Below are 15,803 nucleotides of genomic sequence, written 5' to 3'. Positions count from 1 at the left end.
TATTTCAGACCACACACAGTTTTATCAAAAATTTCATCATTAATACAGTATTTGTTATCAGTTGACCTCCAGTCTGCCTGTTACCTGTCTATTGGTGTTGATGCCACATGAAAGCAGCCCCTCCTCGTCAGGATGGGCCAGGTGTGGGAAGAAATAACCCCAGATCACAGTGGCTTGGGGATATTTTCCCCCAGTCCATGCAGCAGGTGGCTCTGCGCATCCGTCACCAGAGACGCAGGCCAGTGGGACAGCCATCTTTGCAACTATTACCAAAGGGGGAAAAAAGTCTCAGGAGGGTTTCACACCAACAATTAAACTCTCTGATCCAGAAGCAGAGGTCACTTCTGCCACGTGTCATCACAAGTCACTTGACTTCTGAAAGTCACATGGGTTTTTGGAAGTGGAATCCTTCCACATGACAACCAATATTAACGGAGGATTTATACATTTGTGGGGGGATTTATTTATCCCCATAAAAAGTCATCAGGATTTCAGAAATCATGGTTAAACTGGAAAACCATTCTTTTTGTACTAAAACAGAGTATCAGCAGTGTGTACAGAGGTGACGGCCTGAGAAAAATGTGATACTAAACATGCTGAAACTTGGGGGGGGGAGGGCAGGGGGTAACGTGAGTGACACGGTACAGTGGAAAAATATATTTCAATTTCGGCTTAAAGATACCGTTCTTCCCGGTTCCCCTGCTGGAGCGATCACAACATTATAATACCTATGTCATTTAGCAAAACTCCCTCTCACCTATCAAGATTAATCATAACACTTTCATTGAACTGAAATACTTACTATCTCAAGTCTGCAATGTCTGCCACACAGAAAAACGAGCCAATAATAGAGTCAAAAGAGATATTAAAGTCAATTAGCAGTATAACCGTAAACATTATTGCTTTTATTAACTTAGGTCCAGACTGTGTAAAGCGAAAATGAGTAGAATTGTAAGTCACTCAACGCCCAAGTGGTTGAGCTGGGGTTAAAAATCAGGCAGTCCAGCATCAGCATCACTGCCTTTGGCCAGATGCACCAGTCCCTTTGATATGCCAAAGTGAAAAACAATAATTAATTATTCATTAATCAAAATCAAAATATCAAACACCAAAGACTTCCATTCATCATAGCAAAACATGCTGTGAGAGAACTAGACACAATTTTTAAATACTACATTTTAAAGGACCACGGTATTCATAGAGAAAGAGACCAAACAAGGCCCTGCTGACCTCAGACACATACTCGAGTGTGTGTATAGACCTGGTTTCTGAAAGAGGCAGTGTTACAAATCACTGGAAATGATGACTTCTTATTAAATGCTAATGGGAAAACTCAACAGCCAGAGGAAAAAATATATATATTCCTTGCTCATGTTACGTACCGAAGTCAAGACCAAATATTCTAACCACCGGATGAGTAAAGCTAATCTAAAATGTCTAGGAAACATATAGATAATTATCCTGAGGATATTAGGATAAAGAAGATTTTCTTAAAGCAGCACAATCATAAAGGAAATCCAGCTGTATCTGCACAATAAGTTATAAACAGATTCAAAATCTGAGACACAAAGGGTGTCTTTACAGCTTATTCAAGCAGCCAGTAGAAAGAAATCCTAAAAATCGGTAATGCACAAAACGTGTATCAGCAGTTCACCTGAAAAGCAATAAACACGTGGCAAGAAAATGTTCAGCCTCACCGGTAATCAGGAAAAATGCAAATTGAAGCCGATATTTCAGTCTTACACAGGAGAAGCAGTAGTATATTTTGAGGAAATTGATCTTAGGAGAGAATCAACAGATTGTGTTATTAATGGCTAATATGACAGGAAGAGAGAGAAATTCATATTTTGCTTTGATATTATTTGTAGGCTCTTTTTTTTTTTTTTTTTGCCTTCCTTCACTACAACAGTTTTTACTATAAATAGTCCAGGGACAGACAGCAGAGGGGATATAATCAAAGCACGCCAGAAAGTAATGTGTGCACCGTCTTGAAGGAATTTAGAGGCTTGTAGCATCATCGCGTTGACAGCCCTGCAGAAAACATACACCTACACATGAAACGTAGCCCGAAGTAGACATGCTCTTGGCATATCATTTAACAGGGTGCTAATGAGATGAACAACAACACGAAACATGCCAAGAAGATATTTTGGAGATTTTTAAATGCTGAATGGATAGGATAAAATGCTAAAGATGTTTGGTTCCATATCCGCATAACCTACCACCCCCAAACGTAGGGATTTCACACAATACTTGATCGCTCGTCACAGTCACGTGCATTGACTGGGCTCAACAAGGCAGTTCACACTTGGGGTCTCACCGACAGCTGCCGTCAAACAGTGGCTGGAACTGGAAGCTTACGTGTCAGGCATCTCGGCTGAGGATGGGTGGAACATCTGAGAGGTGGCCAAGAATTCTTACATGGCCTGGTTTTCCCCAGAACAAGACGGAATCTGCCAGCTTCTTGTCACTAGCCTCCAAAATCCCAGAACATCGATTCCATGACACTCTCGTGGTCAAGGAAGTCACGAAGGACAACCTGAATTCAAGAGGGCTGGGGATGGGGTAAACTGTATGCCATTTCTTGATGTGAGAAGCAGTATGTGGAAACAGGAGGAAAGCAGTGGCAGGTGGCTATCTTTGGAGACTAACCACCACCCAAGAGAACTTCAACATCCCTTCACTCTTCGGAGATTTTTGCTAATAAAATGATGGTGAAGGATCAGCCTCTCCGTGTGTTAGCACTGTGTGTGAATGGACGAGTCTTCAAGCTTTTATCCCAGGCCTGCATGGGCAGAAGCCAGCACCAAGAGAAGTCAGAGTCATGAGTGCCATCATGAGAAAAGCGATCATGTTCTGTCTGTCTCCCTAAAATAACTCCTTCTGTGGCAGGTTAGTCACCTGGCTTGTCGGGATCATCTGAATCACTGTCAATCAAATCAGATCTAAGAAATCAAACTGATTAAATCATCTTCTAAAAATAGTTTGTGTCTGAAGAAATTTCTTCCTTGGTGTTATTGCATTCGTGTGTCCTTAGCTTTCTTTAAAGTGAGATAAAATGTTGGTTTATTTCACTGAAAAGCAATTAATAGGTCAGAGTATGTTTCCTTCTGATACTCATTTTCTTTTTCACCTTGTTTCCCAAGTGAATAGTTAAGTATCATGTCCAGCTAATAGCATGTGGCATTAACTCCTGTTTTCGATAATTCATTTTTAACGGACTCTTAGAGATATTGTATAATTTCTCATTCACTCAAAAAAAAAAACCCAAATTCTTCCTCGAAATCTATCTCAGAATTTGTTTGAATAAAAACTATTTTATAATTCGTCACTAGATCTATTTTATTTATTAAGTGCATGATTCAGTATTAACTATAGGCCTAATGTACTGATCTCTAGAACTTACTCATCTTGCATACTTGAGACTTTATGCCCATTGATTAGCAGCTCCCCATTTCTCCCTGCCCTCAGCCCCTGGCAACCAGCCTTCTACCATTTTTATGCTCCTATTTTAGATGCATCATATAAGTGGAATCATACAGTATTTTTGTCCTTCTGCATCTGGCTTATTTCACTCAGCATAATGTCCTCCAGGTTCATCCATGTTGTTGCATATGGCAGCGGTTCCTCCTTTTTAAGGCTATCATTCCATTGTAGGTCTATACCGCATTTTCCTTAGGCATTCATCTGCTCATGGACATTTAGGTTGTATCATATCTTGGCTATTGTGAATAATGCTAAAATTAATATGGGTGTGGAGGTAGTTCTTCAAGTCTAATTTTAATTATCTGGGGTATATATTCAGAAGTGGGCTCATAGGGTAGTTCTATTTTTTATTTTTGAGGAACTTCCATACGGTCTGTGTTCCATAATGGCTGCACCATTTCTCATTCCTACCAGCAGCGCACAAGGGTTCCCTTTTCTCCACATCCTAACCAACATTTATCTTTTCTTTTTTGATAATAATCATCCTACCTGGAGTGGGGTGATACTGATTTGCATTTTCTTGATGATGAGTGATGGTAAGCATCTTTTTATATTCCTCTTGGCCATTTGTATGTCTGCTTTGGAGAAATGTCTATTCTTTTGTCCATTTGTTAATCGGCGCATTTAGGATTATTTATTTTGCTCTTGAGTTGTGGAAGTACCTTGTATGTCTCGGAGCTTCACCCCTATCAGAGAGATGGTTTGCAAATATTTTCTCCTGTTCTGTAGCTTTTTCATGGTCGATCATTGCACAGAAGCTTTTTAGTTTAATGTAGTCCCACTTGTCTGTTCTTTTGTTGCCTGTGCTTTCCTTGTTCCGTCTAAGAAACCATTGCCAACACCAATGTCCTGGATCTTTTCCTCTGTTTTCTTTTAGGAGTTTCTTAGTTTCAAGTCCTTGTTTGAATCCTAAATCTGTTGAGTTGGTTTTCCTGTATGGTATAAAATAAGGGTCAAATATTTCATTCTTTTGCATATTGGTATCCAGTTTCCCCAGCACCATTTGCCAAAGAAACTTCAGGAAAGAAGTCATTCTCATTTCTTTTAAATCATAATTTCAGTTCATTCACATCTTTTTGCTCTCAGAAGCTTTCTTTTTCTCATGAAATTCAGGGATTAAAATAAAAGTTTAGCCACACAATTCAGCTTTTAGCCCTCTCAATCTTGCAGCTCGGACTTCTGATCTTGGGAAATTCTGAGCTCAAAATACTCTTCTCTTTTGCTTAATTTCTTTTTGCTGTCAATCAAGGATCTCTTTTCTACATTATAAATGACTATTCTTTACTGAGAATGGTTGATATTTAGCTCTTTTCTCTAATCCTTCCCTCTTTTATCTAAAGCTTTGTATCCCAAAGACTAAAGTAATATCCAAAATGTCAAAGTGCTACGGGACACTCGGCTGTAATCCTGGTATGAAGGACAATTCAAGTGATCGCATCTGTCTCTTTGTGTTTGTATAATTAAAGCTATTTCACAAATTAATGAACTGGAAAAAATCTTATTTCTTGATCTTTCAGCTATATTTCTTCAAGTATAATCTGAACAATTTTCTCTAATCTTAGTGTCAAACTTTTCTCCAAAATGGTTGTATGAATACAATGCTCCCATAAGCAGCGGGCAAGAGTTTCTGCTGCTTCGCGTCCTCACAAACACTTGATTTTGCCCAATTTTTGAAAGTGTAATTCTAGATCTGTGATAAACATATTCTTGACTCAAATGTAGTTGAACTTAATGATTTGCACTCCACAAATATTGGAAGAAATGTATCAAGAATTTTGGAGTGTTGATTTTCCAAGTGTTTTTAGAATTTCCTACACTCTAAAGAAATGCATATAAATACATGTGTGTACGTATATGTATAGCATGTTACCACTGTATTTCGTTATTCCTAACACAAGGGCTCATATCTGTAGATCATGCCAAATAACTGCAGCCACGTGACGACTGATGTCCTTCGTTTCAGAAAAGGCAAACCATAGGTCAATCAATTTATATATGAATTCTCTTCAAAAGTACGAAGGTAATTCTCCAACATCTCGGGGAAAAATACTTTGCCTTTGCATTACAGTACTTATAAATGTTTAGGTTGGTTTGTTTTCCATAAGCAAGTGCAGCAGGGGCGCCTGGCTGGCTCAGTCAGTAGAGCATGCAACTCTTGATTCCGGGGTTCCGAGTTCGAATCCCACATTGGGTGTGGATAGGACTTAAAATCTTGGGGGGGAAAAAGTGCAGCAGCTTTATTTTAAAAAGTTTGCATTTAGGGACTGTCTTGTTCTGAAGGGTGATGGAAGTTGTCACAGAAACAACCAGAAGTACAAGAAAATATTTATCCTAAAATCCTCTCTACTTTCTCCTTGTTGTTGAGGAAATGAGTTATTTTTTTAGGAGCAAGTTTTCTATTTCGTGAGTATGTAAAGGATTATTGACCTTCCAAGTTTTTCACTCCCAAGAGTCATTTTTTCAGGCATCTCGAGGCTTAATTTAAGTCAGTGTCCTGCATCCTAACCATTGCTGAAGACCATGCTGTCTCCTCACAAGATTGATTTTTAGAAATTGTGTGATGGAATAGAACAGGCTATTGTTTGTGTTTGAGGGGGAAAAACACCCATGATATTTCCCAAGGCAAGTAATTATCTTCAATAATATTTACCCTTGGTGTATTCAGAGTTAACAGAAAAGCAGAGGAGTAGAGAGACGTGTAAATACCGTATTTGTTTTCCTCTGTCTGGAAGTTTACCTGTTCTTCTTCTAATGAAATGATGCTTGGATTTTATTTAAACTATCAGCCTCTTCATATTCCTAACTCTTTATAATTTTGTGTCCATGACCACCTCATAAATATTTTAACAGTTGTGTCCAATGCTTAAAAATATGTATCCTAAATTTATGTGTATGTTTTAAATGTTTGTATTTATTTATATTTAATATAATGCATATTTATTTCTAAAATGAAATCTGTATTTATTTGTATTTTAAATGTTCATATATTAAAAAGCATTGGACACAATTTATTTACACATATATATTTTTCCTGATGTTTTAAATGTTAGTTATCCAGGGGCACCTGGGTGGCTCGGTCACTTAAGTGTTCAACTCTTGGGTTTGTCTCAGGTGATGGTCTCAGGGTCATGGTATCAAGCCCCACGTGGGGCTCCATGCTTAGCACAGAGTCTGCTTGAGATTCTCTCTCTCTCCCTCTGCCCTTCGCCCTGCTGGCAGGCACTGTCTGTCTCTCTCACTCTATCAAATAAGTAAAATCTTTAGAAAAAATAGGAGTTATCTTAGTTTCTTCAAAAAGTAGATTTATGGCAACTTTCAAAGTATATGAGGTACAATGAAATTAAAATAATAAGTGGGGGAAATCAGGTAAAGTTAAAGATACAGAATACAAGATGAAATCTAGTTTGCATAAAGTTGCTAGAAGGGACAGTAGAATTGACTTCTTTTTCTCCATCGGTCAGTACAGTGAGGGGAGCACATTTACCCTACCACTTGGCCACGTGCTAAAGATGCCATCAAAATCAATGCTCAAAGAAAACACAATTATCCTCCCTTCTCCTGAGAAAAACTTTCCCCAGGAGCATCACAGACCCTGTGAAAAGCACATCATGTTGTCAGCATTTTACACTAAATCACATAGGTTTCATCGTACATGTTAAAACATCCCTCAAAATTGTAATGACGGTGATGGAAAACTATGTCTTAGAAAAAGGGTCTCATGATGGTGTCAGAAGGCTGGGTTCCTGGTTCAGTCCTCCTCTGGATCAATATAACGAGCGAGTTTCGAGCACCCAGGGAAATGGACACATTAAACCAGTTCAGGTCTAAATGTGTCATTTCACTCAACTACAGTCTTTGTGAATTTCAAGGAACCAAGTTATATTTACTGATAGTAACTGGAGGGCAGGTGTTCTACTTTACCCTAAGTCTATTCTTCCAGCTAGCCATAAGTAGAAGCTCGTTCTTTGTCAGGAGGAGATGTTGACAAAGCCACAGGCCATGTATAAATTAGCCTTCTACCTGCCCATGGAGGACTCGTAGGCAGAGCCTGCTAGTGTTAACACACACACTTATATACGTGCACACACAGACACACACACACACACACTCGCTCAGTAGGCTGAAGCCTCAGAACTCTGTCATAAAGCACAGCCTTGGAAAAGTGTAGAGCAGACATACAAAAGCCATGAATCTCTGAATAAGGACCCAAACAATAACAAAGCCTGAAAATAAATATCCTCATATAACCAAGATTAATGTATGAAAAATCCATCCTATCCTAGGCCTGTAGCTCTTGGACTCCTGGATTGAAGAAATCATTACATAGTACACACACACACACACACACACACACACCCCTACCCCTTACTCTGGCTCCCACTGTCATTTAAAAATATGAAGGTTATTTTAGGGGCTCCTGGGTGGCTCAGTCTGTTGAGCATCGGACTCTTGATTTCAGCTCAGGTCGTGATCTCAGGGTCGTGAGATTGGGCCCTAACCCTCAGGGATTCTCTCTCTCCCTCTGCCCCTCCCCCCCTTTGCACTCTAACTCTCTCATTCTCTAAAACCATAAAAATAAAAATATGAAATTTATTTTAATGAATCAAAATAGTGCATTTACTACCAGAGGATAAGTCAGTCTTAGAGAATTTTGATTCGTGAAATTTCTTTTCTAAGGTGAATTTCATTTGTCATAGACTAACACAAGCGTTCGGACCAACGTTAAGCGAGTTCTGTCTTAGGAAGCTGAATGAGGGACTTCGCTGGATGGGGTTCAGTTAGTTATTTGCAAGCTCTGGCCGTGAAACAGATCCTAGACACAAAGCATAGTCTGATAAACAATAAACAGATAATCCCACAAATGACAAGGACACTTCACATCCATCAAGTTCTGTAAATGAGAAGTTCCTGGTACAATGAGAATTCATAACAGTGACTTCTCATCTGCTCGGCCACCTCCTGCAGCCTCGCTGGGGACAGCACAGTGGCAGGGAGACATCCTGCTATGTTTCTGCCATAGCTGTTTGATCCTAATCAGATGGGCATTCAGTGATTCAACATATTTCTTGAGGACCTACTGTTTTCCTGGGACTTTTCTAGGTGTTCCAAATGATTTGATATTCAATGACAAACAGGTTAGCAAATGGCATATTTATTACTTGGCTCGGCCTTCATAACCCCTAGGCCATGAATTTTTTTTTTTCTCATTAAACATCTTAGAGAACACTCTCCAGTTATATCCGAAAGAAATGACATGACATGGCTTCATCAGAAAAGAGAAAGTTACTAGGTTACCCTTACATTCTTAGTTTACAATGATTGTATCTCTATTATGTCTAGCAGAAAAGCCTCAACATTATCATTTTACTGCTTTTTAGCCTTGAGTTTACCTATATTCTTTACCATATTCTGAACCTCCTTTGGTAATGTCCCTCAGGATGCAGGACGCAGGAAAAAAGAAAAAGGGAGATGGGATTCCCATGCTAACTTGACATTCTCCCAAAAATTCCACAAAAGAATGTTAAAAAAATATTCATATATAAAACTGTAGCTAGGGCCAGATTTTAATGTCTTTAAAATTTTTAAAGTTCAGGGAACTTCATGAAAATTTAGATACAGACACACCCAGTGTCAAGAGGTGAAGTTAATGGTGTCTTTATCTTTATATATTTGATGATGATAATAGTAAGCTGAAAACTTGATGTTTGTTTCTGTTGGAATTATTTATGCATTTTCTAGGAAATTACCCTTGTGTTATTCCTTATAAAATTGATAAATGTGGAAGCATCCAGTATGTCATAACATAGTTAAGGTTTTCCCAGGTATCTTTGTCTCTTAAATATACATATATTTTTAAATTCACATTAAGCATATTTCTTTGCTCACTTCCTGGAAAAAATGGACGTTTTTTTGGCCTAAATTGATCACCTTCTGCTCACAATGCAACATCTGGTGTTTTTCAGTTGCCAAGTCTATGGAATCTATGCTTTTAATTATAAACTTTATATCATTTCAATGGGCCTAAGTTCCCATTAGGATTCAGGTTAAATTGTATTTATACCCAAGGCTACTCCTTCCCTTCGCTTCCCATATACCTTACACCACTGTGAAATGTGCTTGCCCATTTTTCTCATAGTAGGCCCTCTCCCCCGACTCCCATCCTAAAGCCACTGCTGAGAAGAGCCTGCTACACTTTGGTCACTACTGATCTGGAAGGTTTAATCTAATGGGCAGATCCAGATCATATTCAGTGACTTAGTTATTTGGGGCCAACATCAGTCATAATCTGCTCTCTGTGTTCTGGCACAATCTCTCCACTTTTAACTACTTCCTTCTTAACCTAGGAAGCAGCACCCTTTTCTTCTTGACCTAGGAAGCAGTTTTACTTTTCAAACTATTTGCCTCGGGTCCTGATCTTCTCAGTGAATGAGCTCATCTTCAAAGCTGAATGGAAAAGAACCATAAAATGAGCAGAGGGGAAAGTCAGAATGTATGTATTTTGCCTTTATACTTCTGAGATTGTGCCTGTATTCATTATTTATTTCTCTGTATCAACTTGCCACAGACTCAGTAGCCAAATCAACAAAGTTTATCATCTTACAGTTTTTGTAGTTCAGGAATTTGAACTCAGCTAGGTCCTCTGCTTTAGGTTTTCTCACAAACTTGACAACCCTATTGTCAGCCAGGGTTGTGGTCTCATCTGAAGTCTTGACTGGGAAAGAACTGGTTTCTGAGCTCATTTTTCTAGTCACTGCCAGGATTTTTTCACTTGGGCTGTTAGGTTGAAGGTCTCAGTTCCGAGCTGGCTGCTGGCTAGAAGTTGCCCTTGGCATGACAGCCTCCCCAGCATGGCACCTTGCTTCATACAAGTCAGAGAAAGCAAGCATCTACTAAGATGATGAAAGTTACATTGTTACGTAACTTCATCACAGAAGTGATAACCCCTCACCTTTGCTATATTCTGGGGGCTAGAAACAAATTTCTAGGCCAGTCCCCACACATACAGGGAAGGGACTACACAGACTTGTACCCAGGGGCAGGGATCATTGGGGGTCACCTTAGAAGCCACCTATTGCAGCATCAACAGAGGAAAAGAAATACTGACGATTTCCCTGTCCACCAGCAGCCCATGGGAGCTTTGTCCATGGGCAAGTCGTGGTTCTCACACAGAACAGCATCTGTTTCTATAGAGGTGGCAAGCACAGTCTGGACCTTACTCAAAACCACAAGCTTTTTTCTGTTTGGGCAGCATTAGCGAGCCGGCTGCTGGCAGTCCAGTCTTCCTAAATTGACCTGGCTGAGGCAAGAATTAGATTTCAGGGAGAATCTTTCCACATAATGGCCTTTTAGCTATTATGTGAAAGGGTAACCATGGGCCTGTAATTTATTCCTCCCTCCTTGGGGATCTCTGAAGAAGTTTGACCCTGACCAGAATTCTTTGCAAATATCGACTGATCGAATATGCTAGCTAAAAGATAAATGAGGGTCCTGAAAGGGTTTGCTATGCACTGATTACTAATTTAGAAATGATTTTAGCATTATACCCTGGTCCATCTCGAGTGTGTGTGTTAAATTATCTTGCAAATCACAGGCTGAAGCCGTGGTCAAGCATGGAAGTTATATTCCTGACAAACTCCAAAGCCAAGGTGTGTCTGGTGTGGGAAGGGACACTGAGGAAGCTTTGCAGGTTTGGAGCCTTCCAGAGGCTGTGCACATTGTTGCTTGTGTCTCACATCCATTGATAATTATGCATCATGCCCCGTGCTGGGCAAGCTGAAACCATCCCTCTGAAGCAGTAGGAATGGTAAAGGTAGATGCAACTTTCAATGAGTGCAATGACCATTGGAGCAATGTACCTACGAAACGGCTTTGAGATAGAATTGGCCCACAACACGTATTTAAAGTTTTGGTCACGATAAACACTCCGGAAACCATCACCGCCATCAAGAAAATGGGTACATCTAATTGGATACTGTTGACCCAAACCAGGGTAAATACTATGATTCGCGTTGCTCCCCAAATTGGGCTCCTCACGTTATAGTGCTATCTAGGGGTCAAGGAAAGACTCAAGAGACAGTAAAGCTCGGGTACTGTGCAGGAGATCCATTAGCAGCCAAAAGGTCCATGCTACCCAAAAGAAAGTTAAGACTAAGGGGAAAATTATAAAGAAGGAAGCAAGACGTACTAGCTGACGTAGTCTGCTGGAGTTGTTTTATTCCTGTTGAAAAGGCAGGACAAAAAGAGGAAGCACTGGAGAGGATCCCTAGTAGGGTGTCGGTGGCATCATCTTGTGGCCTGAGAGGAAAACCCAGCTTCAGCTCCAGCTGTGACACCCACAAACCTCAGAGCCCCTTCAGATTCACTGCCTGTCACCTAACGTGGATGAGCACAAATCCAATGAGAAAGATCGTGACTGGGAATGGAAAAAACTTGAGTATTTACTCCCTCAGTTAAAACCGTAACATTTTAAAAGCAAATTGCCGGTGTAGGGTTTGCTCACCCAACTCTCAGAGGGGGAATCCAAGGAACTAGGAAATGATGCAGGTGGAGTGGCTTCTGGCAAATAACTAAAATATTTAGAATGATTGCTCTTGGGACCCATAATCCCTGTGTGGGGGTGGTGGGGGTGGATGGGGCACCCAAGAGGCTTAAAGGTGAAGCTCAGCGTAACATGCGGTGATAGATAATATCAGATGGAGGTTAAACTCCAGTGTGGAAACCCTGACGAAAGGGTTTTCTCTGGTTGCGTCACCTTTGCTGAAATGCATAGTTGGGATGAATGCCATGCGTGAATGGAGGATGATAACGCCCCCCATCCTTAAATTGTATGGGTTCCATGCCCACCCTCAGCCTGGTTTCAACGGAAATGCTAAATGACAGTCTTTGCTATTCCCAAGCCCTCCTCTGTAGAAAATATTAAACAATATAGAATTCCAGGAGTGCAAGAGGAGATTAATGCTTTAGTTAGCATTAATGGTTGAAGCAGGCGTATTGATCTCCATTAATTCTCTTTTTAACAGCCCTTTCAAGCCAAAAGGCAAAGCAGATGATTTGCAGATCCTGATAGTGGACGATTGGGAATATTCATCTAGGTGGACCTACCAATTGCCTCAGATGCACTGTAGATAGGATTACTTACACACGCGCGCACACACACACACACACACACACACACACCCTGCACGGAAAGGCAATGGGCCAAAGGAGACTAGTATGCAATACGGATTTAGCTCAGGTTTTCTTTTCTATTCTTATTTCAGAAGCCAGTCAAGAACAGTTTGTGTTCATGTGTTCACCAGTGGACTGTCCCAGTCCAGCGCGGTTGCACTTGGTCTTAATCCCCATGGACAGTGAGTTGGTAACATCGACGACACACAATGGCCTCCTGCGAGGAAGCAGCACGGGACACTTGGAGATGGAGACCCGCCGTTTGCCAATAGAGCACGGCGGACAGACTCCGTTCCAATTCCAGACTCACCTCGGCCTCTGAAAAATAACATGAGCTAGAACCACGGAGAGCTTTCCTCATCGGGTGAGAAATAATTTATGATCTGATCTTGACCCTGCCCCTAGAGTCCCGAGAATGGAGAAACTGTTTGAGTTCTGGCAAAACCGTATCTCCCATTTGGGGATCTTGTTAGTCCTATTCACAGAGTCACCAGAAAGAAATCGGAGATTGAATTGTGCCCTGACGGAAGCAAACAAATTAAAGATTTATAAAGGGCTGCCAATCAGGCCCTGCCCCTTGAGCCTTACGACCCCCCCTGCACGAATGACTGCGGAAGTGTAAGCAACTAGGACACACACAGACTGGAGCTTTGGGCAGAAATCAATGCTACTTCGTGGAGAAAGCAGGGGTTTGAGACTTGAAAAAAGTTCGATGCAGCTGCTCGGTGCAGCCATTTAGAAGCATAACCGTGAGCTTGCTGGTGGCCATCGGTAGGAATTGCTCCTACCATGGGAAAGCTCCGGACAGTCCTGAAACCACAAACGCCCATCGTGACTTGGGTGACGGATATCAGATAAATGTTCAAATTGAGGAATCATCTCGGTGGAGCTCACGGACAAAGGGAAGTGGTCGCCGAGGGTCCAAAAGCACTTCACTGCATTAATGCACACATTTCTGCCCTGCATTCAAAGCCTTTCATAACTCACCCCCCGACCCCCTCCGAAGTCCTCTCTGCTGTGACTACTAGATTGTTTTGACCCAAAAATTCTCCCCTAGCTATGCGGAAGGGTTACTAAGTCTACTGATTGGATTTCCTCCACTGAAAGTCTTGAAACTGTTTGGAAATTAGTTCTTAGACGTTCTATAGATGGTGAATCCTTGGTGGAAGAAGGAAAAATGCTGACATGGCATTTAGAGCCGCTCTACGTTAGGCTGAAAACAAGTTGAGACGCTAGAGGGAGCTATCCTTCAGGAGACTGGACCGGGCTGGCGCTCAATCTGGACACAGGGTGAAGCAACCTGAGAATACAGTCTGTATTATTAGACTCAGCAAACATCGGTCTTGCCAGCGACTCTGGGGAAGAGCATCTGCCCTTACTCAGGGGACATCTTAATAGTAATGAAATCACATGTATGTAAGAGACAGTGGTGCTAGTGGAAAAATGTCACTCGGACGTGTAGCTGCAGGTTACATGTGACTATCGAGCACTCGAAACGTGGCTGGTCCAGGTAAGATGTGTCCTACGGTATTTCAAAGACGACACAGAAAAAGAATGTAAAACACCTCATTAATTCATTTGGATTACATGCTGAATTAGTTTGGATATGTTTGGAGAAACACATTAAATTAATTTCATTTTTTAAAACTTTAAAAAAAATATGCCTCCAGAAAATTTAAAATTATATATGTGGTGCGTTATTTTATTTTTCTGAACAATACTCTTCTAGGTTGCTTATTATACATAACCCTTTAGATTAGGGGCCTCTGCCAGGCTGAATAATGGACAGTATACTGCAGCTAGAAGAGGACTAGCAGGAGACCAAGATCCACCAACTGGTAGACCCCCATTCTTGGCTACTCCCTGTGCTAACTTGCTCCACACATGGCCAGCTCTCACCACTACAAAACCAGAGTATTTTCTCATCTGGAAAAAGAGACTTAGGATATCTCTCAGTCCAAGGTTTCCTGGACCCTTATGTGGAATATGCATCATGCCTGCCTGATGTCTTTTGTTAGTCATGATAAATCCTCACACTAGATAGGTCAGGCTTCCAGTGAATCCAACTGACAATTTGAACTTTCTGTTTGCACAAGGGTTGAGACATTTGTGGGTTTTGCCATTTTTTTTTTTCCAGCAAGGTTGGTTAGACCTTGCCAATACTTGGTCTTGGAAGACATCCATTTGTCTTATGGAGCATTTGAACTGTGAACGGAACCATGAAATGGGTCTATGAAACAAACAAACAAACTTGAATTCATGTGGTTTATCTGCAGTCACCTCCCAGGACATGACCCAAGATTGTCTATGTATCCTCTGACTATAGCTCTTGGATTTAGAAACCTAATTTTCCATATAAGGGAACCCTTTCCTATATAAAAGAAGGATTTTTTTATTAAATAAAAAGAAATGAGATCATTAAAATTTATTTAAATAATAGGAAATTCTCCTAAGTGGAATAGAAAGTTGATAAAATTATTTTAAAACTAAAGGATTTCTGGCTAGATTTTCTCAGGAAGGCAAGGAGGAAAGGACTGACCTGCTTAGAAAAACACAGGCTTAATCTCACTTTCATGATAGGAAAAGTAGACATTTTTTTAAAAGAAACTACAAATATATATGTGTGTGTGTTTTATATATTTCTATATAAATATTTATTGTAGTTATAAATATATCAGTATGTTTATATAATTTATAATTAATATATTAATATGTATCTACAAATATCTATATTTGTTACTATGAATATATACATTTAATTTAAACTACAAATATATATACATTTAAGAAGACAGGCGGAATAAACTAGATGAACGATAAATCTTAGAAGTTTTAGGTTTTAAAAAACCAAGACAGAAAGGGAAAAAGATGCAAATGGGTTCATATGCTCATAAAAATATATCATAAAACTGGAGCATGTTGCCTAGATTCTAAATCACAAGAGTTCTCCTGGACACAACTGAAATCTGACAGAGAAGGAGATGCTATCTCAAATAGAGTAGATCAAGACCTCCTCTTCTAAACGTCAGAACCCAGGAAGCCACTGGAAGGTGGTCTCTTGAGTAATGAGAGAATCTCAAAATATGGGGAGACTTTTACAAGTGTTTATAGAAATTTCAGACAGCTGTGAGAAAGATCCATGCTCTAAT

General features: G+C 40.3%; 1 long non-coding RNA gene across 1 annotated transcript in view; it reads left to right on the top strand.

Annotated features, from left to right (window-relative positions):
* LOC103662072 overlaps window positions 1-14,302 on the top strand; it is a 28,211-nt gene extending 13,909 nt beyond the window's left edge. The window contains exon 6 of the long non-coding RNA XR_568346.2: window positions 12,747-14,302. This is a non-coding gene — a long non-coding RNA (uncharacterized LOC103662072). The remainder of the gene's footprint in view (window positions 1-12,746) is intronic.
* The last annotated feature ends 1,501 nt before the right edge of the window (window positions 14,303-15,803 follow it).

The sequence above is a fragment of the Ursus maritimus genome, unplaced genomic scaffold (assembly GCF_017311325.1).
Source record: "Ursus maritimus isolate PB19 unplaced genomic scaffold, ASM1731132v1 scaffold_19, whole genome shotgun sequence".
Taxonomy (NCBI): Eukaryota; Metazoa; Chordata; class Mammalia; order Carnivora; family Ursidae; genus Ursus; species Ursus maritimus.
This window is presented reverse-complemented; position numbering and strand designations above follow the sequence as displayed.